The sequence below is a fragment of the Triturus cristatus genome, chromosome 1_2 (genome assembly GCF_964204655.1).
Source record: "Triturus cristatus chromosome 1_2, aTriCri1.1, whole genome shotgun sequence".
In the NCBI taxonomy this organism is placed as follows: domain Eukaryota; kingdom Metazoa; phylum Chordata; class Amphibia; order Caudata; family Salamandridae; genus Triturus; species Triturus cristatus.
In genome coordinates this window covers 256,367,029-256,392,281 of record NC_140580.1, presented here as the reverse complement: position 1 = coordinate 256,392,281, position 25,253 = coordinate 256,367,029, and the positions used below count along the sequence as shown (strand labels likewise).

The 25,253-nt window shown below is 44.4% G+C and overlaps 1 protein-coding gene across 5 annotated transcripts in view; it reads right to left on the bottom strand.

The window, feature by feature from the left end:
- The window catches only part of CCAR1 (cell division cycle and apoptosis regulator 1), a 2,209,777-nt gene extending 2,185,699 nt beyond the window's left edge, over nt 1–24,078 (bottom strand). For all 5 annotated transcript variants that reach the window (XM_085603559.1, XM_085603560.1, XM_085603562.1 and 2 more), the window contains exon 1: nt 23,954–24,078. The gene's annotated coding sequence lies outside the window, so the exon portion shown is untranslated. The remainder of the gene's footprint in view (nt 1–23,953) is intronic.
- Nucleotides 24,079–25,253: the final 1,175 nt, after the last annotated feature.

The window sequence follows — 25,253 nt, the reverse complement described above, 5'->3', positions numbered from 1 at the left end:
AAAACTCTGGCATCAAAGCCTTTTCCTACATAGCCCCCCTTTACTGGAACCATCTACCCTCTCATCTTCGGAATTGCTCTGATCACCTTCACTTTTGAATTTTTCTCAAAACAGAGCTTTTCAGCAACTAATACTACCTGCCTGCAACTCTACATTAGTGCAAAGATACCCCTTTGGGGTGATTCAGGCGCTTTACAAATGAAATTAACATAACATAACAGTATAGTTGTACTTTTGTTACTTCATTCCCTTTATTATTTTCTAAGAAGCCGAGTTGTAGAAGGCAATTTGTCTCAGGCTTGCACATTTGGTGACGGAGAAAAGTAGTTGGGACCAATTTAATGGCTATAGTTTTCTCAATTTCTTCCCTCCCTTTCCATACCGCAAAGGTTCGAAACACAGCCATAAATTACTCCCATTGCCGATTCCTATTTCTGTTTGTTGGGGCATCACACTAAACTCTCCCCTTCCTCTCTTTTTCCATCCCATCATTTCATTTCACTACCACCTCCCCTCCCCCCTCCGGTTAAACATTTCTCTTTGTCTGATTTATTACTGTCACAGTCATCATTGTCAGTGAAATTGCTCTCCCACCCTGCCAGCTCCACCATTAAGTGAGGCCTCTCCTGAGTCCCTGCACTCCCGTAGTGTTTGGTGTTTGAGGCCCTCCTCCACCCGTAGGTTATACCTGCGCCTCATCCCTGGTGGTCCAGTGGACCTCTGACTTCTTTCTCTCGCTCCGCTTTCTGCCCCTTCTGCTCCGTTTTTTACCATGTAGCTCTTTTAACCCTTCACTCTTCTTTGCACTCTACTGCTTTCTGCTCCGTTTTTCACCCTTTAGCTCTTTTCACCCTTTCACTCTTCTTAGCACTCTACTGCTTTCTGCTCCATTTTACGCTCTTTTCACCCTTTCACTCTTCTTAGCACTCTTCTGCTGTCTGCTCCGTTTTTCACCCTTTAGCTCTTTTCACCCTTTCACTCTTCTTAGCACTCTACTTCTTTCTGCTCCATTTTTCACCCGTTAGCTCTTTTCACCCTATCACTCTTCTTAGCACTCTTCTGCTCCGTTTTTCCACCCTTTAGCTCTTTTAACCCTCGCACTCTTCTCAGCAGTCTTCTGCTTTTCTGTTCCGTTTTCACCCTCTATTCTTCCCACTCTTCTACTCCTCATATCTTTTTCGTTTCTTTTCACCCTTTTTGCTCCTTACTTTCTTCCTCTATTGCTTGCTTTCCCCCATTTTTTCCCCGCCGTTGCTGCCCCTGTGGCCCTTCCCCCCGCGCGACCAGCCCGAGCCAGTTCCCCTCCCCGCTCCCGCCTCCCAGCTGTCCAGCCCTGCCCGACCCCTACTTAATGGCGGCCGCTGCGGGGACAGGTGAGCAAGACCACTGACTCATTGTCAGTGAAATTGCTCTCCCACCCTCGCAGCTCCACCATTAAGTGAGGCCTCTCCTGAGCCCCTGCACTCCTGTAGTGTTAGGTGTTCGAGGCCCTCCTCCACCCGCAGGTTATACGTGCGCCTCATCCCTGGTGGTTGAGTGGACCTTTGACTCTTTTCTCTTGCTCCGCTTTCTGCCCCTTCTGCTCCATTTTTCACTCTTAGCACTCTACTGCTTTCTGCTCCGTTTGTCACCCTTTAGCTCTTTTCACCTTTAACTCTTCTTAGCACTCTACTGCTTTCTGCTTCGTTTTTCACCCTTTAGCTCTTTTCACCCTTTCACTCTTCTTAGCACTCTACTGCTTTCTGCTCTGTTTTTCACCATTTAGCTCTTTTCACCCTTTCATTCTTCTCAGCACTCTTCTTCTGCTTTTCTGCTCCATTTTCACCCTCTATTCTTCCCACCCTTCTACTCCTCAGATCTTTTTAGTTTCTTTTCACCCTTTATACTCCTTACTTTCCTCCTCTATTGCTTGCTTTCCCCCGTTTTTTTCCAGCCGCTGCTACCCCCGTGGACCCTCCCTCCCAGTGCGACCAGCCTGACCCAGTTCCCCTCCCCGCTCCCGCCTCCCAGCTGTCCAGCCCTCAACGACCCCTACTTAATGGCGGCCGCTGCGGGGACAGGCGAGCAAGACCACTGACTCATTGTCAGTGAAATTGCTCTCCCACCCTCCCAGCTCCACCATTAAGTGAGCCCTCTTCTGAGCCCCTGCACTCCTGTAGTGTTTGGTGTTCGAGGCCCTCCTCCACCCGCAGGTTATACCTGCGCCTCATCCCTGGAGGTCGTCCAGTGGACCACTGACTTCTTTCTCTCGCTCCGCTTTCTGCCCCTTCTGCTCCGTTTTTCACCCTTTAGCTTTTTTCACCCTTTCACCCTTCTTAGCACTCTTCTGCTTTCTGCTCCGTTTTTCACCCTTTAGCTCTTTTCACCCTTTTACTCTTCTCAGCACTCTTCTTCTGCTTTTTGGCTCAGTTTTCACCCTCTATTCTTCCCACCCTTCTACTCCTCAAATCTTTTTTCTTTCTTTTCACCCTTTTTACTCCTTACTTTCTTCCTCTATTGCTTGCTCTCCCCGTTTTTTTTTTCCCGCCGCTGCTGCCCCCGCGGCCCCTACCTCTTGGCGCGACCAGCCCGAGCCATTTCCCCTCCCTGCTCCCGCCTCCCAGCTGTCCAGCCCTCCCTGACACCTACTTAATGGCGGCCGCTGTGCGGCCGCAAGCAAAGGCAAACCCATCTGCACCCGTAGGCCACACTACCGAACTCCAGTGGACAGACCATCAATGCATCCACATCACCTTCAGAACATCCACGACCCCTGCTCCCACGAAGAAACTGGACCAAAATCACCGACGATCAGCTCACCTCTTCACTCGTCCCCTCGACCCCAACCACCGCAGAAGACGACGACCCAAGCACCGCAGCCCGAACCCTGCACAGATGGATCTCCGACAGCGCCAACACCATAGCCGCCCTCTAGAAGAACAACACACACGCCAAGAAAGCCAGATGGTATACCACCTAACTCCCGAGAGTCTAGACGCACATGCCGCCGCCTCGAAAAGGCCTGGAGGAACTCCAAATCCACAGAAGCCCACAACAACTTCAGAACCGCCACCAACACCCACCACCAACTCATCAGAAATACGAGAAAAACAGCAATCGAAGGCAGAATCTCCACACACGCACACAACAGCAAAGAACTCTTCAGCATCATCAAGGAGTTCACCCAACCCACCAGCGAGTCTACTGAAATTCCTCCCTCACAAGACCTCTGCATCAAACTCAGCGCCTTCTTCCACCACATAATCAAGAACACCTACGACAACTTCGACGAAGACAACCAACACACTGAACCCTCACCAGCCACCCCCGACACCCTGAAACCAACGATTGGCAGCTGGACAGCCATCACCACCGAAAACACACCGAGGACGATGAAGTCAATCCACTCCAGGGCCCCCAAGGACCCCTGTCCCCACCACATCTTCAACAGAACCGCCGACACCATCGCACCCATGCTTCGCCACACCATCAACCACTCCCTGGTGACCGCGTCCTTCCCCCGCCAACTGGAAACAAGTCAGGTCGACACCCTCCTGAAGAAGCCCTCGGTGTACCCCACCGACCTCAAAAGCTACAGACCCATCTCCCTGCTACCGTTCCCAGCGAAAGTCATCGAGAAAGCCATCAACATCAAACTAGTCACCTTCATCGAAGAACACAACATCCTTGACTCTTCCCAATCCGGCTTCAGAAAAAACCACAGCACAGAAACCGCCCTCCTGGCAGCAACAGACGACATCTGTTCCCTACTGGATAAAAGGAGAAACAGTAGTCCTCATCCTCCTCGACCTCCCAGCGGCCTTCGACACAGTCTCCCACCGCACCCTAACATGCAGACTCCACGACGCAGGGATCCAGGACAAGGCCCTCGACTGGATCCACTCTTTCCTCTCTGGCAAAACGCAGCGGGTCAGACTCCCTCCCTTCTTCTCGGACCCTACACCAACCACCTGCGGAGTCCCCCAGTGGTCCTCCCTCAGCCCCATGCTCTTCAACGTCTACATGGCTCTGCTCGCCCCCATCGTCAGAACCCACGGACTCAACATTGTTTCATACGCAGACGACACCCAACTCATCCTCTCCCTATCCAACGAACCTAACGCAGCCAAGCAACTTTCAAAAAGGCAGGGAAGCTGTCGCCAAATGGATGAAAAGCAGCTGCCTACAACTCAACACCAACTAAACAGAAGTACTCATCATTGGCCCACACGATGACGACAGGAACGACACTTGGTGGGCCACCCACCCCCACAGACCACGCACGCAACCTTGGAATCTCCTGGACTCCGAGCTCAAAATGGACCATCCGATCAACTCTGTCGCACCCTCCTGCTTCCACAACCTCCGCCTCCTACACAAGACCTTCAAATGGATCCCCCTCGAGCACAGAAAGATCGTCACTCACGCCCTAGTCACCAGCAGACTAGACTACGGCAACGCACTCTACTCCGGAATAAACAAAAACCTCACCCGCAAGCTACAAAACATCCAGAACACCGCCGCAAGACTGGGCCTCGACCTGCCAAGACACTGCCACATCTCCCAGCACCTGAGCACACTCCACTGGCTCCCCATCGAGACTAGAATCACCTTCAAGATCCTCACCCATGCACACAAAGCCCTCCACAACACTGGACCAGCATACCTGAACAGCCGGCTCAAATTCCACGCACCTCTAAGGACCCTACGATCAGCCCAGCTCTCCTACGCCGTAGTCCCCCACGCCAGAAAGACCAGATCAGGAGGCCGCTCCTGGTCATTCCTCGTGGCCAGAGCCTGGAACGCCCTACCACTCCACCTCAGACAGAAATCACTCTCCATCTTCACGAGAAACATCAAACCGTGGCTCTTTGACAGACCCCCTCCTTGATGGACTACAACCTGCGCCTCTACTCCTCCCCAGCGCCTGGAGACCCTTACGGGTGGGTAGTCGCGCTTAGCAAACACATGAATGATTGATTGACCATCATATCTCATACATTGGGTAGGAGGACTACTTCCCTTTTCACTATTTCTTGTTTGCTCTGCAATTTAAGTTCCATTCATTGTAGTGGTCTTGGGGTTAATCACTCCTTCCTGCTTGTTCTTTTTTTCAGTTTTTACTGAACTCGTATGCCTCCTATCTATCCTCACATACTTCCATTTCCGCTCTTTCTCCATTGCCACCTTTTTAAACCATTTTCTCCTTCTCATCCGGGGGATATATTGCCTATATCTAGTTGCTTTTCCATGTGTTTTTTTACAATCATTAGGGACCTAGATTAGACAATCGGAGCTCTTCCTCTACTTCCTGGTGCCCTTAGGATTTAATTGATGATTTTGCTTCTTCCACAAGCCTTATTATTGATGGCATATGGTCCTTAATTTGTTTTAGTTCCCCCACTATAATTTGTAGCTGGTCCTTTTGTGCTTTTAGAACATCAATATTCCGCATTGATACCCCTAGTAAACCTTGCAACTTGTTTGTAATATCATCATTATGTCCAGCATGGAGGCAGATAGAGTTGCTGAGATCTCAAGGTTTAGGAAATAGGTTTGTGCTGATTCTTTATTTAGTTAGAGACTGTTCTGTTCACTACTTCTGCAACTCTTCCGAGGGGTTACTGGATCTCCTCCCTTTCCTTGTGAATATCAATCCTCCAAAGAAACGAGGAGCCGATGTGATGAAAACAGCCTTGGTTCCAGGATTGATTCAATAGGACTTAATATTTCTTGAAAGTTTAAGAAGGGTAACTGTACCTCCAACGATAGCTGGCTGACATTCTCACCCTGGGCCGGTTGTTCTTCACGACATAACTGGGATTCTGAAGATAGTTGTTTTCTTTTAAAATGGTGCTCTACAAAATCCTTAATCGATTAAGTAACTGATGCCCCCGACTAAGTTTGCATGGGGCTACTGTTTAAGAGTTTCCTCTTTAGGGCTCCAGGTTTGTCTTTTTTTTTTACTTCTCCATTGTTCCCTTCATTCTCCTCTACGTTATTGTCTCGCTCTGCTATTGCGTAATCCATTTTATGACAACTGTTCAGTCTCTTACGTGGTTTACCTTTCCCTGGTGCCATCTATTGGTCTGTAGTCAAGCCTCTTTTACCAGCTGCCCAATCTTCCCTTCTGGCTATTTAATCACTGGTCCCCCACCATGGCTTTCTCCCTCCGATGTAACTCACTGATTGAATCTTAGTTTTGGGCAAAAAATAATCCTTTACTCCTCCCAGGTGCCTCACTCTCACCGGGTACAATCAGTCACTTACCTCTCCCTTCTGTTGTCACCGGTCGCTCTGCTTCGAGCCTTCCGCCATATCTATCCACAACTTTTCTTTCTTTTACTTCCCTTGTTTTCTGTCTCCTTTGTGCCCTTTGTTTTAGAAAAATATCTTCGTGTCCTGCCGCACGCCGTACACTCCACCGCCCCCCGCGGGGCCCGATGTGGTTACCTGTTCCGGCCAGCCACTGGCTCCAGACGATTACTGACACATTCACATTTATTGGTTATACAGGCCTAATCTTCTGCCCACAACCACCGAGAATTGCCTGAGGCAAAGCGCTGCTGAAATGAAGTGTCTTGTCTCCCCTCTCTTCAACTGCCATCTGCTACATGCAGCTACGTGATGCAGCCCAGCTACTCACTTGCGTTTAACAAACAGTCCATCGGGGGGCTGGCACAAGCGTGACTCGCTGTTCGGGCATTTTCAGCATCTATGGCCATAGCGACGACGTGAAGAGTGCAACTCATTTTTGTGAAGGTTCATCAAACTGCGTAAAAGTCATTAGCAACACAAAAAATGCGTATCCAATGGAAACGTGGTCCTACATAAGACTACCCAGTGACAACCGTATCTGGAATTGGGGAACATATATATATATATATAAACGTCCCTGTAACCTTTGTTTTTTTCAGTGAATATATATATATATTTTCACTGAAAAAAACAAAAGGTTACAGGGACGTTATAATTAGGCTGATATTTCACTCATACAAAACCAGAGAAATTCAGCATTTTTGTAGTTAGCTGCGCTCACTATAACTCGCGCTCCCGCAATGCACTGCTTATGACCTCACATATTACTTCGCTCATGACATGGTAAGTGACATCACTGATGACATTTCAACTGTTTTTTTAAATCCTATTTCCTAACTATAACAGCCCTGTAACTTTTGATTTTTTTCAGTGAATTTCCATGGTTTTTTAAATGCTAATTTCTAACTGGAACTTACTTGTAACCTTTGTTTTTTGCAATGAATTTCCATTTTTTTTTCAGTAGCAATGGCCTTTCCAGAATTGTGTAGAAAGAAGGCAGGGCCTCTGACCAGCTCTCATAAATCCCGCTGAGTAGGACTAATAGAAAGTACCAGGAGGGTTTCTTGGGCCCCAAGGTCTTTCGGCATTCAAGGCAACTTTATTCCCCAACCAGTTGTGTGCCAGGAGATGTGTTTGCAGAGTGGTGCAGAAAGGGTGTGTGGCCTCCGAAGAGCTCTTAGCAAACTGACTGTGTGGAACTTGCTGGAGGTAACAATAGGGATACTTGGCCCAAAATACCGTCAGTAGCCAAGGGAACTTCACCCCCCAACTGGTACTATGCCAGGAGGCTGCAGAGTGATGGAGAAAGTACGTCCTTGATGATTGGACAAGTAGTGCATGTATGATTCTATGAGTGACATTGCCAAGGACAGACTGGGAATAACGGCTGTTTTAGACAAAGTGTAAAAAAACTTAGACCTATTTTACATAAGGTTTCAGTGTAGCTATTTAGTAAGATACTAATTACTTTCCCTTTGTATTTATTTGTCGAAATAACTAAAACAAAAATGCATTTTCCATCTTCACAGCAACACCAGAGGTCGCAATGACATCAGTAGTCATGAATACAAATGACAAAGTGAAAAACAGATATATAGACATACTTTACACAAAGTCTGAGCCTAGATGTTTAGTAACATATTGGTTTAACTTTATTTTAAAAACACATTTAAAAATGAAAGAATAGTTAAAAAAAAATAACATCTGAACTCACAAATAGAACATAACTACCTGTGCATGTAAGAACAGCAGTCTTTGAATATTTGGCATGTTTATCATCGGTCTCCTGTCCCAAGATAGACAATACATTTAGAAGCAAAGGCACCAACAAGCATAGTCAAAGCCTATAGATCTCGGCTATGTATGGTCTATTGGCTTTATCAGTATGTTTCAGCCATGCTGCACACCAGGGTGGCTGCTACTCAGCATGGCTAAAAGTTAATGGCATAGAGGAGAGTGGCGTAGAGTGGTGCGTAGTGCACTGGTGTAGAATGGAGAGAGTGTCATGAAGTAAAGTAGAGTGACAGAGTGGAGGGGCACAGAATGAAGTAGAGGGGAGTGCCATGTCGTAGGGTGGAGTGTTATAGAGTGGGGTGGCACAAAGTGGAGTGGCACAGAGTGGAGTAGAGGGTCGTAGTTTGGAGTGGCATAGAGTAGAGGGCCATAGAGTGGAGTCGTGTAGAGTAGAGGGTCATGGAGTGGCACAGAGTAGAGGGTCGTAGATTGGAAGTGACAGAGTAGAGGGTCGTAGATTGTAGTGGCGCAGATTAGAGGGTCATGGAGTGGAGTGGCACAGAGTAAAGTAGAGGGTTGTGGAGTGGCGCAAAGAGTCATGGAGAGGAGTAGAGAGTCATGAAAAGGCGTAGAGTAGAGGGTCGTAGATTGGAGTGGGATAGAGTGGAGTAGAGTAGAGGGGAGCGAGGTAGAGAGGAGTGGGGGGAGGGGCGTTGAGGGGAGGGGCACAGAAAGTAATAAAGAGGAGTGCAATGTCAGAGTGGGATGGCATAGAGTGGAGTAAAGTGGTGTAGAGGGAATTGGGTAGAGTGGAGTAGAGTGAAATAGAGTCGAGTAGAGGGTCGTAGATTGGAGTGGCACAGAGTAGATTAGAGGGTCGTAGACTGGAGTGGCATAGAGTAGAGGGTGGTAGACTGGAATGGCATACGGTAGAGGGTCGTAGATTGGAGTGGCGTAGAGTGTCGTAGGTTGGAGTGGCATAAAGTAGAGTCGTAGATTGGAGTGGCACAGAGTAGAGTAGAGGGTAATAGGTTGGAGTGGCGTAGAATAGAGTGTCATAGACTGGAGTGCCATAGAGTAGAGGGTCGTAGACTGGAGTGGCATAGAGTAGATATAGGAAGCTGGCTCTGTATATACTATACCAAATTGAGGTATAGTGTGCAGAGTCCAGTGGAACCCTAAAGGTAGGCAGAGGTAAAAGTAGATAGCCCCTTACTCTCCATGTGTGGTAGTGTGGGCGAGCTGTAAGGCTTTATCAGAGGGTAGTGTTAAGCATTTGTTGTACATACTCAATCAGCAAATGATGTCACACACTCAAAGACTAAACTAAGATCAATTTTGTTTGTATAAAAATATTATTAAGTTATTTTATTTCTAGAACCAAGCCAAGCCTGGCACAGGTAAGTGAAATACATGCTTTGCAAAATCTTATTCAGTGTTTTACAATTGAATGCAGGTTCCAATGCAACTGATTGAAATACAGGTAAGTTTAAATGTCTAAATTACTGTTCAGATTACTTTTTACGTAACTTTTTCTACTCAGTGTGATATGCCTAGATATCACACTGGGACATTTCCTAGAGAAAAGGTAAGTAAGATCAGTTTTACACATTTGTAGTTTTTTCATACAAATCAACTCCACACTTAGAACTTTATTCAATGGAAAACAGTCGATGTATTCCTATGGAGAGAAATTAAGTTATCGGTAAACAGGTAAGTACGCTGTCTTTGGGGTTGAGTTTCTGGAGTCGAACAAGGGTTCCCCCAGGGTCAAGGATGCACTCTCAAAGCACCCTCAGTGGCACTAGGGCAGCCAGGTGCAGAGTGCTGAGGCCCAATGTTATCCAATAGGGGATAGGGGGCCTCCGGTTGGTGGCTGCTCACTAGCAGGCCACAGGGCTGTGGGGGCAAAGATCCTGGTTTTAGGCTCAGGGCGAAGGGGGATCCGAGTTAGCACCCAAAGTGCACCCGCAGCGGCGTACGGGCAGCTGGGGGCAGGGTGCTGTTTTGGCGTTGGGTGCCCTGTTGGTTTCAGTAGGGAGTCTCCAGTTTTGACAAAGACTGAAGGCTCAGGGACGAAGATCTTCTGGAGGGGACCACCGGTTGGCGAAGTAAGTTGGGATGCCTGGGGATGCTGGGACACCGTCGGTTGGGCCACCCAAGGCCGTGGGACGTCGGGTGCAGGGGTGTCTTTAGGCATCGGGTTTTCTTACCAGCTCCGGTGACTGTCGGGGGATCCTCCAGAAAGAGACTGCAGGCGTCGTGGAGAGGGTCGAAGCAGGACAGAGATCACCAGATCTCAGGTCAGGATTGCCGGGGAGACCTCCTCATGGTGTTGGGCCACATGAACTCGGGCAGTGGGCGTCGGGTGCAGAGTGGTGCAGACTCATGGATTTGGCCCGGAGCCAGAGTCTGTGGGTGAACAAATCCAGTGTTCACTGGCGACAGAGTCTTTGGGGTGGAAGGCAGGGCAGGTCCTTTGGGTTCTTGAGGCTGCTGGCTGCAGGATATACCGGAATTTCGCTTCTGCAGGTTCGAGGTGGGTACAGGACAGTAGGGATGGGGCCCAGTCAGTGGGCGTCCTCCTCATCTTAGCTTTATCATGGCTTCTTCGGTCCTTCTTCTTAGTTGGTTCATGTCTGAGGAGGCAAGGTTCAGGGGTGCCCTTAAATACTAGATTTAGGGGTGTTACAGGTAAGTAAAGGTTGGGACCAATGGGTCCCTTCCTTGGGGAAGGTACACCCCCTATTATGCCACCCTCCAGTGGGAGGGGGCATATGCCTCACTCTGGTTGGCTGGGTCCCCCCCATCTGCAAGATGGCGGGGACAGAGTTGTGCTTCACCTCGCCTCCCCCACCGGAGGGGTGGGGTTGGCAAAGGTGGGCACACCTCCCTTCCTCACTTGGTTTTCCCGCCGATTCTCCTGTCCAAAGTGGGGGCCTGAGCCGGTGGGGGCCTGTTGCTGGAAGCAGCATTAGGCCTGGGGACGCTCACAAAGGTGGCAAACCTTTGAAGCTTCCCCTTCGTGGATCCTTCCCATCCTAGGGGAGGTGGCTTTGCGCCTTGTCCCAGGATGTGCATTGTTTCAGACCCCCGAGAGCAGCAGGCTCTCGAACTAGGGGTCCAGAAACATGTCTGGTGGTGGCAGCTGGGGAGCAGCCATTCAGCCTAGGCACTAGTGTTAGGTCGTTTTTCAGGGGGCATCTCTAAGATGCCCTCTGTGTGCATTTTTTATTAAATCCCACACTGGCATCAGTGTGAGTTTAATGTGCTGAGAAGTTTGATACCAAACTTCCCAGTTTTCAGTAAAGCCATTATGGTACTATGGAGTTTTTAATGACAAACTACCCGCACCACATACTCTAAATGACATTACTGCACTTACAGTGTCTAAGAATTGGCTTAGACACTGTAGGGGTACAGGGCTTATGCACCTGTACCCTCACCACTGGTATAGTGCACCCAGCTAGAGGGGTGGCTGATCTATGCCAGGGCAGTGGGTTGTAGGCATGGCACACAGGGATGTGTGCCATGTTGACTCTTCACTATGTTCTGCACCAAAACACGCAGCCTGCAAAGGTAGTGTGTGTGTGTGTGTGTGTGTAAAAGTACAGGGCCTCTAAGGGTGGCATAATAAGTGCTGCAGCCCTTATAGGCCTTCCCTGGCCACAGTGCCCTTGTTACCTGTGGTACCATTTACAAGGGGCTGACCTGTGGCCAGTGAGTGCCAATTGGGTTTTGTTTCCAATGCAGTTTTAGGGAAAGAGCTTAGGACCTGGGTACCTGTTTGGCAGGAGCCTGGGGCACACTCAGTCAAAGTACATCAGCAGTTTAGTAAAAAGTGGGGGCAACCATGCAAAAAGAGGGCACTTTCTTACAGTAGAGCAGAGGGTCGTGTGGTGACAGAGTAGAGGGTCTTAAATTTGAGTGGTGTAGAGTAGAGGGTCACAGATTGGAGTGGCGTGGAGTAGAGGGTAGTAGATTGGAGTGTCACAGAGTAGAGTAGAGGGTCATAGAGTGGCGGGAAGGGTGTGGAGTGGTGTAGAATGGAGTGGAGTGTTAGAGTGGGCTGAAGTGTTGAGAAGTAGAGTGGAGTAGTGCATAGAAGCATAAAGTGGAAGGGTGTAGAGTGGAGGGGCAAGGAATGGGGTAGAGAGGAAAGTGTCAGAGTGGGGTGGTGTGAAGTAGTGTGTCGTGGAGAAGAGTGGAGTAAAGTGGCGTAGGGGTAGTTGCGCAGAATAGAGTGTCAGAGTGAAGTGGCGTAGAATGGAGTAGAGGGCCTTAGAGTGGAGTGGCATAAAGAAGAGCAGAGAGTCGTAGATTGAAGTGGTATAGAGTGGAGTGGCATATAGTAGAGTGGAGGTTTGTGGAGTGAAATAGAGTGAAGTAGAGGGTCATGGAGTGGTGTAGAGGGGTGTGGAGGGGCACAGAGTGCGAGGGGCACAGAGTGCGAGGGGCACAGAGTGCGAGGGGCACAGAGTGCGAGGGGCACAGAGTGCGAGGGGCACAGAGTGCGAGGGGCACAGAGTGGAGTGGTGGGTTGGGGAGTGATGTAGAATGAGGAGGAGTGTTGTGGAGTCTTGCAGAGTGGAGCGTGATAGAGCCTGAAACAAATAAAGGCAGCAAATAGAAAGCAAGCAAATGTGAGCAACAAACCACAAGGCCAATGGTAAGAATGCATTCTTAGTTCATCTTTCAGAATGTCCCCAAGAAGTCTTTAGCAAACAGACAGCTATGCTGCCTGGTAGGCTTCTACCTGAAAAGCATGGGCAAAGTAAGTATAGCTGGCCCTTTACAATCAAAATGTTTCCACATTAATTGACAAAAGTGGGGTTGATGCCAGATGTGAGCACTGGGAGATGATGGTGTTTGAGTAGAAGGCAAGGACAGGCAGGGTAGGGACAGGTAGTAAGGTGATAAATTGAGGAGAAATAGCATGGAGGCATTCATTTCTTTAGCAAAAAGTTTTACATATATGGTACTGACTTTTGAGCAAAACCAATATGGGGTCTATTTATACTTGCAACTCCAAGAGAATAGTTTTTTGGCATGCCACCATTGACACAATAAAGCCATGAAGTACGTTTCACAAACGAAGGGAACAATGGATGCCCGTTATACCTTCTGTGGTCAGTGTAGAAGCCTCTTATTTTGAGACATTCAACATGTAAGGATAACCATGTGGATGACTGTGGCTTCTATGCATCAGTTTCATATTTTCTTTCCTTCACAATATACAATGCATTCATTTCAAGCATTTGTCTATGTCATAAATACTCTCCCTACACCGAGCCGCCCAACTGGGAAGTGCACACAACATTATGTCAGGCGTGTTTTTGTAGCTCCATATGAAAACTGATGGCTTATCCAAAGTACCATTGGGTGATTGTGGAGTACTCCAACAGTGGAAGGGTCTTCTTCAAAATAACAGCTGATAAGATTTACTGAAGCTGTGGAAAGCCAGGATATGTCCATTCTTTAGCAGAGGGCCCCAGGATGAAATAAGACCATTTTAGTGAGAACACCTACGCTAGTTTATTAAAAGAGCATCTTCTTATAACAAATGCCCCAAATTGTTGTGTCTGCACACACTTTTCAGTTTTTGTTTCAGAGTTGGCAACCTACAATCAACTTCCACTTTTCTATAGCTTGTCCTGTAGGGACTTTGTACTGATTCTTCATAGTCAAGATGTCTTAGAGATAAAGGATGTTTATGTTGATCTTCCAATAGAGAATCTTCCTAATATTCCGGAGTTAGGATCTATTTCTAGTAGTAATAGATTACTTAGGGATATCAACATGGTAATGTGATTAACAAGAAAGTAGTATTACATTTTATTAGAGAATTTAATGAGTGAAAATTTATTGAAATTTGAATGACACAATTGAGCCTGTATTATAAGAAGAACCTGAAGAGAGAGTAAGAAATTCAAAGATTCATCCTATATCTAGAATTGAAGAAGAAAGTAAAGGAGTTGTATTTAAGATCCGTAAGAAATGTGAAAAACTGGAAATGTTAGAGATGATTGAAAAGAGTAAATGTAGTTATAATTATGTCGTTGATGATGAAGATATGAAGGGTGAATAATGATAAATAAAGTTTTAACACCATTCCTCAGAACCTCATTTTGCATAATTGTTGTAATGTTTATCTTTAAGTTCTTTGAAGTAATATGTTTAACAACTGGATTAAACTGTAGGTGTTCGAAAGAGAAAACGACAACAAAGAAAAGAAAGAGAAACAAGACTGAATTAAAAGATATGAAATTCGAAATTGTTGATTTAAAAGTCTTGGAAGAAATGAGAAAGAAAAAACAAAAGATATTGGATGAAAGTTTGAAGTGTAGTGTGATTTGTGAATATTTATGTCATCAGAGGGAGGGACTGAAAGAGTGAATTTCAAAATAATATAAATTGTGAGTTTAAGTTAGCGTAAGTTGTCTCTAAACTAATTAACTGAGCCTTTGCCTAGCTGCACCGACAGCTAAATGAAATGTGGCTTTAACAAATTGTATTGTTTGCTTGTTTTAATTTACCTGCACCTGTCTAAAAACAGGTGCAGGAAAGAATATAAAGTCCTAATTGTAATCAGACAGTAGGACAAAGATGTAAGACAAGTGTTTTGAGAGCGACCTGCAGTTAATAAGACAAGCCTTAAAGCTGGCTTGACCAGACAGTTCCCCAATATCCGTGATAGGGGGCTGTGCTGGGTAGAGGTCTGTCAGGTGCTCTACCACTTAATGTACAGGAGGAGAACAACGAGTGTTCCCAATACCCCTCTCCAATTCCCTAAGTCATCCAATTATATCTAGAATGGCGGAAGAACTTAAAGGAGGGAAAGGGGATGGGGAGAGAGAAGAGACAGCCAAGTCTTTCTCACGGTTCTTCTCCTTTTCTTCTTGTACTCCACCACACAAGCTGTATTTAATCCTTTGGCAAGTAATTTTGGAAATTGTACGAAGAACTGTAAAAATAATTGTATTCAAACAACCATTTACTCCTTATTATTCTGAAGTGCAATATTTTGAAGAACAATGTAATTGAGAAAATAACTTTTCATACAAACGTTAAGTACATACCCCAAAAAGACTTGACTAATGCCGCTCTTCTATTCTTACTCTACTTAATAGAAACTATCCAAGTAGAGATATGCTGCTTTGGTAGTTTTTTCTTTTAATATAAACTCTTAAGACTTCTCTTTTTCTGTAAAGGTAGGGAATTTTCTGGTTTTAATATTAACTCTTTTTCTTTATTATGTTTTCCAGATAATACTATGTCTTCGGGAATAGGGGACTGGAGAATGAAGAGCAGGTACCCTAGAGACTGGTAAGTATTAGTTTACGACAACTATCGTCTTATTAGACTAAGAATATATTGCCTCGTGCCTTGCTTTAACTACATACACTCCAAAGGTACGCCAAATCCATTTTTTTTAATCGAAGATTTTAACTGCCAGATTTATTGTCTCTTGAGAGAGAGAGAAAAGCGATGTATCTACTTGTGCGGACTCTCAAATAAAAAAAAATAAAAAAAAAAAAAAAAGAGCATGCGCAGGAATAGGGACGCTAAACTCCCTAGAAAAACTTAACCACTCTGTCTAGTTGACGGTTTGGGAAGAACATAGAAAGACCTTACTTGTTCAACTCAGAATTGAGACACAATTCTCCATGAACCAGGGAACTTGAACGTGATGAATACTAAACGACGAACACACGACGAACTACCTTGACTAGCTTTTCGCACCAAGAACTGGGAAAGACTTCTTACTCGTCAGGAATTTCAGGTGAAGTGCAACGTTCGGAGGGAGAGCTTGCCGAACATTCTATCTCTGCCTTCAGATTAGCAACACTAGAATACTGCGCTGGAGGTTGTTTCTTGGCGGCCATTATGGAATTCCTTCTGTTCCAATTTAGCCCCCAATGTGCACATTTTAACCCTCTTTTAGTTTTAAAAGATGTTTTCAAGGAGATTACATTCACTGACCTTCTACTTTTACTAGGAAGCAGAGGGGTTCTGACAGTAACCCCCCCCCCCCCCCCCCCAAACAAGGTAGGTCCTCCCGGCTTGGTTTTGCAAGGAAATTTTTTATGAAAGGCTCTAGTGAGTTGATGAGCATGAACATCAGAAACCAACTCCTAGGATCTCTCCTCTGGACCGTATCCTTTTCAGTCGATTAAATAGCAAACATGACCACTTGTTTCTTTTGAATCTAAGATTTGTTTAACCTCCAACTCAGGTCCCTTTTCTGTCTCTATTGGTGTTGAGAGTAGGGTTATTCTTAGACCTTTTTGGATCTTTTTAAGCAAAGAAACGTTAAATACTGGATGTATCTTTACACTTTTCGGCAATTTTAATTTATAGGTCACGGAGTTCAAATTTCCCTCTATGGCTTATGGACCCACAAATCGATTTTGCAACTTCCTATTGCCCTTGAGTCGGAGGTTCTTTCTATTTAGTCAAAAATTGTCCCCATTTTTTAGATCAGGCGCTCTCCTTTTCCTGACTGCATAGAATGTATAACTTTCCTTAGACTTAGTTAAATTCTCTGTTGCTGATTTGTGTATGAAAGCCATATGTTGAACTAAATTTTATACTGCTGGAACAGCTACCTCTCAGAAATTCACTGAAAGATTGGGATGCCTACCTGAATTCAGATAGAAAGGTGAATAACCTCTGGACACGTTGCTAGCATTGTTAAGAGCAAATTCAGCTGCCTAAAGGTATTTGGACCAATCTCCTTCCTGGTCGAATAGATACAGTCTCAAATATTGCTCCAGTTCTTGATTTGTCCTCTCAGTCTGCCCATCAGTTTCAAGATGATAACTAGTGGAGCATCTTGTCTCAATATTCAATTTACTAGTAAAGGCTCTCCATAAATGTGACAGAAATTGAGAGCCTCGATCTGAAACAATCACCTTTGGAATTCCATGTGCCCGTACAATATTCTGGCTAAAGATTTGTGCTAATTTTCTTCTGGTAGGCACTCCTTTTAGGCGGACAAAATGGGCCATTTTAGTGAAAGTATATACACAAACTAAGATTGTATCGAAACCCTGACTCGACAGTAGATCTACTATCAAGTCTAAGGTCACAGTGTACCGTGGATGGGGTAGATTGGGTGACGGTTGTAACTACACCTTATGGGAATGTCTCTCCGATTTTCCCCAAGCGCAAACCTCACAAGTAGCCACATACTGACGCATATCCTTCGTCATCTTGGGCCACAAGAATCTGAGTTTCACCAGGTCTTCAGTTTTCTGAGTTCCTTTATGTCCAGCTAGCAGATTATCATGACACTCTTAAGGTCCTTTCCTGCAACGCCTGCGCTGGTAGATATAGTTCACCGTCAAGGTATGGCAAGTTTTCCTGAATTTCTCTTGTAGGTTGTTGGCCAGCCCATTCTTTCATTTCTTCCCAGCTCATTGATTCCTGTACTGATTCTTCTATTGATTCTTTGAGCATTGCTTCTATGACGTTTTCTTCAGGGATGAGGTTTTGGTTTTCAACCTCTTCCTGCAAGTTATCTGTGCACAATCTAGGCAGTGATTCAGCTTTTCCATTCTTTGTCCTGGGTCGATAAGTGATGACAAAATCATAATCGGCAAAATACAAGGACCATCATAGTTGTCTCAGCATCAACGTTCTTGCTGATTTAAAACATTTCAAGTTACAATGATCTAAACCATGACTGTATGTCTAGCTCCCATGAGGTAGTGCCTCCTTTCTTTAAAGGCATCCTTTATTGCTAGCAACTCCTTTTCCGTGATGGTATAATTTACCTCAGCTCGGGTCAATTTTCATGATCGAAATGCAACTGGATGCAACTGTCCTGTTTTCTTATGCAGAGACAATACCCCTCCTAAGACCAAATTTGAAGCATCTGTCTCCACAAAGAATGGCTCAGATGGATCTGCATGAAGCAGGATTGGGGCTGTGGTAAAATCGCTTTTTAAAGATGTTAACACTCCTTCGGCTTCATTAGACCATTCAAAGGGAAATCCTGTTCTTAACAGGTGTTTGAGGAGAATTAATTTCTTGGAAAAATCCTGGATAAATCTTCTGTAAAAATTTGCAAAGCCTATAAAACTTTGTACCTTCTTCACTGACCGTGGAGACCTCCAATCTGTAACCGCTTTTATCTTTTGTTCATCCATAGTTATTCCTGCAGGAGAGAGAAAAAATCCCTAGGAATTCCACCAATTTTACACTGAAACCACATTTTTCCAATTTTACAAAAAAGCTGTTTTCTCTTAGCTTCTGCAATACTCCTTTCACATGTCTTTCATGGTCCTCCTCTGAATCTGAGTATATCAAGATGTCATCAATATATACTATGGCACACTGATCAATGTATTCTTTTAAAACATCGTTGATGAAGTATTGAAAAGCTGCTGGAGCATTGCAGAGCCCATAGGGCGTTACCTGATATTCGTAAAGCCCATACCTAGTTCTTAAGGCTGTTTTCCATTTGTCAACGTCTCTAATTTGAATTAGATGATAGACCTCTCTCAAATCTAGTTTCCGGTATATTCGTGCTACTTTTACCTGGTTTAACATGACTGAGATTAGGGGCAAAGAATATTGTTTTTTTTACTGTAATCCGATTGATGTCCCTATAATCAATGCAGGTCCTCAACTCTCCTTCCTTCATAGGAATGAAGAAAAGTGACAAAGAAACTGGCGATTGGAAGGGCTGGATAAATGCATGGTCTAGATATTTCTGGATATATTCCTTCAAATGTTGATTCTCCTTTTTAGTTAGGGCGTATATTCTGCTACAAGGTAGACTGGAGCCCGGTTCTAGCTCTATTTTACAGTCGTAAGTCCTATGTGGAGGAAGCTTCTCTGCCTCAATCTCACCAAAGACATCTTGGTAATCTGTATACTCCAGGGGTATTTCTATAGTATGGATAACACAAACTGTGGCCCCTCTTTCACACAGAAGAGTGGCAGGAGTAAGCTTATGGTGGGATTCAGTGTTCTTGTAGCAATTCTCTTTACAAAATTCTGAGTCCATTACAATTGATCGAGCATGCCAATCGATCACTGGATTGTGCTCTGTGAGCCTAGGTAACCCCAAAATCAGCTGGAACTGCGGGCGCCCATTAAATTGAACTACAGAGTCTCACAATGACCTTCTGTGGATTCTAATTCTAGTGACTCAGTGTGACTTACAATGGGTCCAGACAAAAGATTTGTTCCGTCAACTTCTCAGACCGCCACACTTTTCTTTTCAGAGGGCCTTCAAATCATTCCCTACAGCAAATTTCAGATCAGAGAAGTAGCATATAGCACCAGAATCTACCATTACAGAGATTCATTTCAAATAGTTTTCTCTAAACTTAAGTGACATGGACATAATCAGATGAGGAGAGGAGGATTGTAAGGTGTTAGCCAGTAAGTGATCCTTGGGAGTGGTGTACAAATCCGCACTCATCAGTCCAACTCCTCCTACTGTTGGTGCTGCAAGTTTTCCTTCAGGGACTGCTTGGGTTTCTTTGGGCAATTCCAGACAAAATGTCCACTAACACAACAGTAGAGGCATTGCTTATTTAATTTTCTTTGTTTTCTCTTCCTTAGACAGTGGTCCTCGGATAGTTAAAATTGCATAGACTCTGCACCGTGCTGACCTTCAATTATCTTAGAAACTTTTGTCTTTACTCGATCAAATCTTGGTATGCTTGAACAAAAATATAGTTTCTTCTCTCCTCTTCTTTCATTTTGACGAAAATCTATTTCTAAGACCAAATCTATCAAAGCTGAAATTGAAATTTCCGTGGGTCTGTTCGGTACTTGAGCAAGAACATCTTTGAGTTCATCCTTCAAGCCTCGATAAAATACTGCAGCACTTTTATTTTTCAGCCATTCAGTTTCTACCACCAGCTTGTTGAACTGGGCTAAGCAAGCTATTAGGTCTTGATTTCCTTGCCTTATTTCCATTAACACGTTGTCAGTTGCTTGTGATGCTTTACGTCGATCAATCATTCTGAGAAAATTCCTTCTTGAATTCAAGGACGTACGAAGCTGCATCATTTCTGGAGACTAATTCCCATTGACCTTGATGCGGCGTCTCCACTAAGATAGGATAGTATGAAGGGAACTTGTGAATACCCGTCTGTGAAAACCGCAGGACGGCACATAAAATGCAAAGTACATTGGGTTAAAAATATCTGTGCCTTTTGGGGATCTCCGATAAATCGCTCTGGAGGAGCTAATGGAATCACTGGGGACAACAATAACTTGGTTAGTGATCTTGGGCAGTGGGTTTGAAGTATCACTGAAACCTTCTTCATTTGGTGAAGGAATTTTAAAACTGGATCCTGCTACTAAACTATTCATCTTAATTGCTAAATCTGATGTTTCTCTTCTAGAAATGTCTTGTCTCAGATTTTTGTTCTCATCTGTGACTGCCATAAATTATTTTTGAATTCCCTCTAATACTTCACCTACTTTAAGATCTAAACCTTCTGCCATTCTGCTCAGGTGCAAAAACTGCATGGGAACTGCACTCTGTCAGATGCTTTACCACTTAATGCACAGAAGCAGAAAGACAAACGTTCCCAATACCCCTCCCCAATTTCCCCAGTCATCCAATTATATCTATAGTGATGGAAGAACTTAAAGGGGGGAAAAGGGGTTGGGGAGAGAGAAGAGACAGCCAAGTCTTTCTTTTGATTCCTCTCCTTTTCTTCTTGTACTCCGCTATACGCTGTATTTAATCCTTTAGCGAGTACTTTTGGAACTAGTACAAAGAACTGTAAAATAATGGTATGCAAACAACCATTTACTCCTTATTATTCTGTAGCACGATATTTTGAAGAACAATGTCATTGAAAAAACAACTTTTCGTTCAAACGTTAAGTACATACCCCAAACAGACTTGACTAATGCCGCTCTTCTATAATTACTCTACTTAATAGAAATCATCCAAGTAGCGATATGCTGCTTCTGTAGTTTTTTCTTTTAATATAAACTCTGAGACTGCTCTTTTTCTGTGAAGGTCAGGAATTTTCTGGTTTTAATAACTCTTTTTCTTTATCATGTTTACCAGATAATATTACCTCTTCGGGAAAATAGGACTGAATAATGAAAGAGCAGGGACCCTGGAGACTGGTAAGTATTCGTTTACAACAACTATTATCTTATTAGACCAAGAATATATTGCCTCTTGCCCTGCTTTAAATTTATACCCTGCTTTAAATTTATACACTCCATAGGTACGCTAGATCCATTTTTTAATGGCCAGATTTATTGTCTCTTGAGAGAGAAAAAAAAATTAGGTATCTACTCTCGCTGCTTGTGCGGACTCTGAAAATGAGAAAAAATAAATAAATAATGAAGTTGAGCAGGAATAGGGACGCTAAACTCCCTAGAAAAATGGAGCCGCTCCCTCTAGCTGATGGTCTCTGAATAATAACATAGAAAGACTTTACTTGCTCAACTCAGAATTAACACACTATGCTCCATGTAACCAAGAAACTCTAATGAGATGAAAACTAAACGCCGAACACATGACGAACTACCCTGACTAGCTTTTTGCGCCGAGAACTGGAAAAGGCTTCATACTCCTCAGGAATTTATGGTGAAGTGCAAGGTTCTGAGGGAAAGTTTGCCGAACATTCTATCGCTGCCTTCAGATTAGCAACACTAGAATGCTGCACTGCTGGTTGTTTCTTGGCGGCCATCATGGAATTTCTTCTGTTCCAAATTAGCCCCCAATGTGCACATTTTAACCCTCTTTTAGTTTTAAAAGATGTTTTCAAGGAGATTACATTCACTGACCTACTTTTACTAGGAAGCTGAGGGGTTCCGACAAGGTCACAGGGTTTAATTTGCGTTAATGCTGCAGTGCATGTTGCGTTAAGGGTTAAGCCACATGCCTCACAAACAAAGCTAAAAGAAGCCTTGCAGGAGGGGAGATAAGGCTTCGATGGGTGGCAGGAGCTACTGTTAAAAAACAAGGACTTCATCGAATAAAAGCCTGGCAGACGCTGGACACAGTCTGGGCGCATAGAGGCTTGCCTTTGGTGCGTCAACAGAATGCATAATTCTACACTCACACTCCAAATGGTGTCTCAGCTAGGCACCAGGAGTCAGAGAAAAAAAGGTGCTCTGCTCCCAGGTTCAAGTTATTCAGGAATGCCCCAAAAACAGAGTTCGTATTACCCCAAATGAAAGTGAAATGCATACATGCATATGAAAGGGCAAGGTTTCCTCTCACTACAGTAGCTACTTAAATTAAAATTACAGTAGTCCTGAGTCAAGTAAAAATCGAAGAATGCGATTAAGATTCCCCCCCACCCCGTAAAGATTAGAGCAATTCAGACTAAAAACAACTTTAAAATTCCCACATTAAAGGTATTTGGAAAAGTAATGACCGGTAGAATTCAGGGTTCGCTGTGTGTCTGCAGTATGGGCTCACATAAATAAAAGAGTGTGGCCCCAATCCACCCAATCTTACAAAATACTATGGGTCAGATTTGGAAGAGCTTAGTATGAATGTAAACGTCAAGAATGTGCTACTGGACTCAGCACCACCTCCTTAAAAAACAAACATCCTGGCACTGCACAAGCAAAGTGTCCTGAAAAGTTACAGTGGAAAGTCGGCCACACTAGAGAAGATCTGACCACAAATCCACGATCAGTCCCTACTGCATTTCCAGCAAATAAGCCCAGTCAAGAAAAACGGGTGTCCCCATAAACTTTCAAAGACGGCCCGTTTATTCTATTACACTGGATTTCAAAGCTTGTTACCAAAACCAGATACACATTGTTTTAGTGAGATTAAAAACATGGAAATGTCTGTAAAGTGGGAGTAACCAAAGAAGAATAACTGGGATGCCTTTCCAAGAGGTGTGGCCTGTATAATTTAAGGGCATTGCCTAAAAAATGTAGAGTAGAATCCTGTGCCGGACCCAGCATGCGACCTACCCAGTTTTTGTTTCACATTTCAAGTTTCCCGTTATTGCAACAACACACAACGATCATAGACCTAAAACATGCTAGACCTCTTGGCTGTCCCAATGCTTGTTAACAGTATTAGATAAATGAGAAACAACAATATTGTGAATAATGAAAATTAAAAATGTTTTGATTTTGCAAATATGTCTGTAAATTAAACATTACTGAGTGAAAACATTCTTAACTCCCTTTCCTTTACTGTTTGCTCAACCTTATACCCACACCTCCAATTTCGCTCGTGTAAACACATTTTCTTTACTTTTGGCGCGCTCAATAGCTGTGTATACCTCATTCACGTGCAAAAGGAATTAGAACTGGCATATATGTGACCACGCAGTGTGTGTACTCTGTCGAGAGGCTAAGGTTTGAATGGGCATGTAGTCTTAATAGGTGTATGACCCAATGACAGACACAGTAAGCACTCCAGAGGTCTCAACTGTGCCCAATCACGAACACCCATCCACTCCCTGCACTCACCGTTATAGAAGTCGCATGTGTTGCATGAACGAAAAAATCCAGAACACAACGTATGGAAAAACGAAATACTCTTCGAGAATGCAAGATAAAGTAAAGCAGGTGTAATATTAACAAACACAGGTTGCGTCGCTAATACAGATTAAAGTAGACGTTAATAGAGGGATTGTTGCTAAATTGATAAGTGTTTAGCCTGTAAAGTTAAGAACAGGAATATAGTCTGGTAAGGACCCGTTTCAAAGTCAGTTATTTTAATTACTGTGGGACAAAGTACTAGGAAGACCAGACTCACTTAAAGCCCAACTGACAAACTAACAACGCTGGTTTGGGCCAGTACGAGTTCGGCACATATTAGAGACAAATACATGTGGCACCGACTACATTCCAAACGTCTGACCTAATTCAAGAAAAGATAGCATGCCTATGCATTCAGCATACGCTAACCAACTCGTCCTCCAACTAAGGAACCTAGCAGTACATTACTTACTAGTATAGTCCTGTACTGAGATTAATCCCTGTCGCCCGTTATTGAATATTTTTAACAAGTGAGTGACATTAGTCTATAATTGTCAGTACTTCCGGGTCGTAAAACAGCCAATCCCACAACTGAATAGATTCCGAGAGTTGTCTGCGAATAGGAGAGACTCAACTTTGTAAACACACCTACCATTGCGCTGAAGCACTCAGCCAATCCGAGTACGAGACACAGTACCCGAGGCGCTCATTGGTTGTAGATCCGGCATGTGCATCCGCAATGTAAAAACACGGTACACAAGCTGTCCTCAGTCATCAGCTTCAGATACGTTACGGTTCTGACACTAAACATGTGCTATGCAGTGATACGTGTTATGTTATCAGCCTAGCCATACCATGCCTTTATACTTAGGATTGAGGAAGGCGGCAAGTTGGATCAGGCCTCACCTCGGGTGTTGAGAGCGAGTGATGGTCGGGCCAGGTCTCAGGGTACCGCGGCTGCCGCTTTATTGAAGTAATTACTGCATAAATGTCTGGCTTCGGACAGGTGGAGGGCGTAATTAAGGGGCGCGTCAGAGTGACTCTACGGATTCGGGGCGGCAGCTAGTCACACGCGGCATGCCTTGCTTTGCATTCCATTGCAATGTATACTACGTTCTTTTGAAACTATTTGGATTCGATTCCTGCAATTACGCCATTCCAACTCCTGACACCTGAAGTCGCTTCAATTCTGGTTATATCAGATAAAACCGTTGGACCGGGTTCCATGCTGCGTGGCACTCACTTGCTTTTTTACCTGTCCTATTAAATGGCGCACATTGTTAATCTCACTCTTGCCTCTCCAATTTTCTTTGTCAGTCAGTCAGTCAAAAAAGTCTTTATTTCGATTATTCATCTTAAAAGACATATATACAATAAAACTATATTAGATACAATGACCATAATAAAGTATCATAAAATACATAATTATACACAACGATAATTCATTTAAAATTTGAAATGACCATAAAACTCCATCTAAATAAAATAGACAGATTTACTGTAAACCACAATTCCTTTCGCGAATAGCCCAAGACCAGCTTAGGAACTTAGCAACCCCTATTGTGATGGTTTCATTGTCTCCAATTTTCAATAGACGTTTGGCAATCATAGCAGAGGTTGTACAGAGAGATCTACACAGGGGTTTGAGCCACATGCCCCTAGCTGAGTGGTAGGCTGGACAAACATAGAGAAGATGGTTTATATCTTCGATACAGTCAGGGCAGAAAGGGCACCTATCTCCCGTACCAGTTTTCCATTTACTGGTGAATTTC